The sequence below is a fragment of the Lolium perenne genome, chromosome 4 (assembly GCF_019359855.2).
Source record: "Lolium perenne isolate Kyuss_39 chromosome 4, Kyuss_2.0, whole genome shotgun sequence".
NCBI lineage: Eukaryota > Viridiplantae > Streptophyta > Magnoliopsida > Poales > Poaceae > Lolium > Lolium perenne.
Window position 1 is genome coordinate 170,395,791 of NC_067247.2, and position 4,624 is coordinate 170,400,414.

The window sequence follows — 4,624 nt, forward strand, 5'->3', positions numbered from 1 at the left end:
TTGGTGATCTTGATTTAGGGTTCCATAGCAATTGTTCAACATACTATCACTCATCATGGCAATTGCACAAAAGAAATTCACTCAAATGCAAGAAACTATATGTGGCACTATATGCATATAAAAAGTTTTTGTTAATTGCAAATTTTGAGTTTGGGAAATTTTCTTTCTTATTTATTGTTGTTGAAACTTGGGATGTTACAACTTGTAACATGTATATCTCATGGATAGTTGTCAATGCAAAGTAATATAATAAGTGCAATATGCAAGTATGTAGGAATCAATGCACAATTAACACAAGTGTTTGCTTCTAAGATAGAGAGAAATGGGTAAACTGACTCAACATAAAAGTAGAAGAAAGGCCCTTCGTAGAGGGAAGCATTGATTGCTATGTTTGTGCTAGAGCTTTTATTTTGAAAACAAGAAACAATTTCGTCAACGGTAGTAATAAAGCATATGTATTATGTAAATTATATCCTACAAGTTGCAAGCCTCATGCATAGATTACCAATAGTGCCCGCACCTTGTCCTAATTAGCTCGGATTACCTGGATTATCATCGCAATACATATGTTTTAACCAAGTATCACAAAGGGGTACCTCTATGCCGCCTGTACAAAGGTCTAAGGAGAAAGCTCGCATTGGATTTCTCGCTTTTGATTATTCTCAACTTAGACATCCATACCGGGACAACATAGACAACAGATAATGGACTCCTCTTTAATGCATAAGCATTTAGCAACAAATAATATTCTCATAAGAGATTGAGGATTGTTGTCCAAAACTGAAACTTCCACCATGGATCATGGCTTTAGTTAGCGGCCCAATGTTCTTCTGTAACAATATGCATGCTCAAACCATTCAACTCATGGTAAATCGCCCTTACTTCAGACAAGACGAACATGCATAGCAACTCACATGATATTCAACAAAGGGTAGTTGATGGCGTCCCCAGGAACATGGTTATCGCTCAACAAGCAACTTATAAGAGATAAGATGCATAAGTACATATTCAATACCACAATAGTTTTTAGGCTATTTGTCCCATGAGCTATATATTGCAAAGACAAAGAATGGAAATTTAAAGGTAGCACTCAAGCAATTTACTTTGGAATGGCGGAGAAATACCATGTAGTAGGTAGGTATGGTAGACACAAATGGCATAGTGTTTGGCTCAAGGATTTGGATGCACGAGAAGTATTCCCTCTCAATACAAGGTTTAGGCTAGCAAGGCTATTTGAAACAAACACAAGTATGAACCGGTACAACAAAACTCACATAAAAGACATATTGCAAGCATTATAAGACTCTACACCGTCTTCCTTGTTATTCGACCCTTACTAGAATATCTAGACCTTAGAGAGACCAATCATGCAAACCAAATTTAAGCAAGCTCTATGTATTTCTTCACTAATAGGTGCAAAGTATATGATGCAAGAGCTTAATCATGAGCACAACAATTGCCAAGTATCACATTGTTCAAGACATTATACCAATTACCACATGTAGCATTTCCCGTTTCCAACCATATAACAATTAACGAAGCAGTTTCAACCTTCGCCATGAAAATTAAAAGCTAAGAACACATGTGTTCATATGAACCAGCGGAGCGTGTCTCTCTTCCACACAAGCATTTATTCAAACAAAAACAAAAACAAAAACATACAGACGCTCCAAGTAAAGTACATAAGATGTGACGGAATAAAAATATAGTTTCAAGAGAAGGAACCTGATAAATTGTTGATGAAGAAGGGGATGCCTTGGGCATCCCCAAGCTTAGATGCTTGAGTCTTCTTGAAATATGCAGGGTTGAACCACCGGGGCATCCCCAAGCTTATACTTTTTACTCTTCTTAATCATATATCATCCTCCTCTCTTGACCCTTGAAAACTTCCTCCACACCAAACTCAAAGCAAACTCATTAAAGGGTTAGTGCATAATCAAAAATTCACATGTTCAGAGGTGACACAATCATTCTTAACACTTCTGGACATTGCCCAAAGCTTCTGAAAGTTAATGGAACAAAGAAATCCATCCAACACAGCAAAAGAGGCAATGCGAAATAAAAGGCAGAATCTGTCAAAACAGAACAGTCCGTAAAGACGAATTTCTTAGAGGCACCAGACTTGCTCAAATGAAAATTCTCAAATTGAATGAAATTTGCGTACATATCTGAGGATCACTCACGTAAATTTGCAGACTTTTCTGAGTTACCTACAGAGAATCCTGCCCAAATTCGTGACAGACAGAAATCTGTTTCTGCGCAGTAATCCAAATCTAGTATCAACCTTTCCATCAAAGACTTCACTTGGCACAAAAATGCAATAAAATAAAGATAAGGAGAGGTTGCTACAGTAGTAACAACTTCCAAGACTCAAATATAAAATAAAAGTGCTGTAATAAAATAAACACATGGGTTATCTCCCAAGAAGTGCTTTCTTTATAGCCATTAAGATGGGCTCAGTAATTTCAATGATGCACTCCCAAGAAATAATAGTTGAAGCAAAAGAGAGCATCAAGAAGCAAATTCAAAACACATTTAAGTCTAACCCACTTCCTATGTAAAGTAATCTTATACACAAATGAATTCATGAAGAACAAAGTGACAAGCATAAGAGGATAAAACACGAGTAACTTCAAGATTCTCAACATAAAGAGGGGAAACTTAATATTATTAAGATGCATACAACCATGTTTCCCTCTCTCATAATAACTTTCAGTAGCATCATTGATGAAATCCACAATATACCCATCACTTAAAACATTCTTATCATGGTTCATATGCATAGAAGTATCATTAATTTTAGCATAAGAAGAGTTCTTCTCATTAATAGTAATTGGAGCAAGATTATTATCAAGAATTTGAACATGGTAAACAAGTTGCATATTAAGAGAATTGTTTTTGGCAATCCAATCATAACTATGAAAAGTTTCATAAGGATAGTTATAACCTATATCATAGCATTCTTTATAATAATCATCAAAGGTCGGAGGCATGGTGTCATCATAAGAAATAGAATAGTTATCTTTCACAGTAGGTTCATCCGTGACCATACCATCATTGTTGCAAGAAGGAGATGTATCAAACATGTAATAATCAGTAGCAAAAGGATTTTCAAACACCTCATCCCCAAGCTTAGAGCTTTCTATATCATTATGGGAGGAAGCATGGATAGTACTGATACTATGGCAATTATTAACATCATCATTTTCAGAATTAGTTTCCCAAAGATTTGCAATATCAAAAGTAGTGTGCTCTTTCAAATCATGATCACTAATGTATTTAAAGGGCATAGGAAGATCATTGTAATCAGATTCATTATCATAATAATCATTAGGAGCAACATACTTACGGTTACCTATCGTTATCTCTTTCTCTTTATTCCCCTTCTTCTTCTTCTTCCTCTTCTTCTTCTTCTTCTCTTCCTTCTCCTCGTTCCCTTCTTTAGGAGGAAGAGGCTTGAAGGGAGGCTTCCCCACGTAACCTGATTTATTTCCAGAAACAATAGAAGAAACTTGGGAGGATTCCTCCTTTTCATTAATAAGTTCAAAACACACAGCAGTCCTATCATATTTTGGCAAGGTGTCATCTTCTAAAATATTTTGTATGTAAGTATTTGTATGGGAATTATCAATGCAATAAGAAAAACACCCATGCAAGACATCATCAATATCAAGATCACTCATATGTAACAAAGAGATTTTTCTTGATAACTCTTCACACCACAAAAATAAAGTAAGTTCATCATGCTGATTAGGAGTAATTTCATCATCACAATACAAATTTGCAGCACTCATGGGGTTCAAATTATCATTGGAGGAGCATTGAAAATTAAAATGACCCACTCTATGACAAAGTTCACAAATAAAAGGATAGAGGGCACAAACTTTTTTACCAAGATCATCTAGAGCCCTAAACCACTTTCTAGTTTTTTCATTAATATGATGGATACAATATTCATCTTTGATTTGATTAATTCCACAAGGTCTATGCATTCCACAAAAATTAACATGCTTATAGGAAATAGCATTCTTAGGAGTTTGAGCATGTTTATTGCAATCATTAACAACAATTTCATCCTTCATGCAAGCCTCTTTAAAAGGTTCATGATACTTATCAAAATTCTTCTTAGGCAATTCAAAATGAGAGGCAAAAGCTTTATAAAGATTTGCAGCAACTTGAGAGTCTAGACCATAGGTAGCACTCATATTTCGAAATTTATCAGTATCCATAAAAGTTTCAATGCATTCATAATCATAATTTATACCCGACTCTTTACCTTTGTCGTTCTCCCAATCTTCAGCATTCTCCTCAATCCGGTCAAGAAGATCCCACCTAGCTTCAACCTCCTTGCTTGTGAAAGATCCCTCCAAACAGGCATCTAGATAGTCCTTGTGATGTCCTGAAAGCCTCACACAAAAATTGTTAATAATAACATTACGGGAAAGCTCATGAATGGGACATTTGAGCATTAGTGACTTCAATCTCCCCCATGCTTGAGAAATACTCTCTCCATCACGAGGATAAAAGTTATAAATGTAATTCCTATCAATATGCACTTCATGAGGAGGATAAAATTTAGAATAAAAGACAGATACAAATTCCTCCCAACCAAGAGAATGACTAT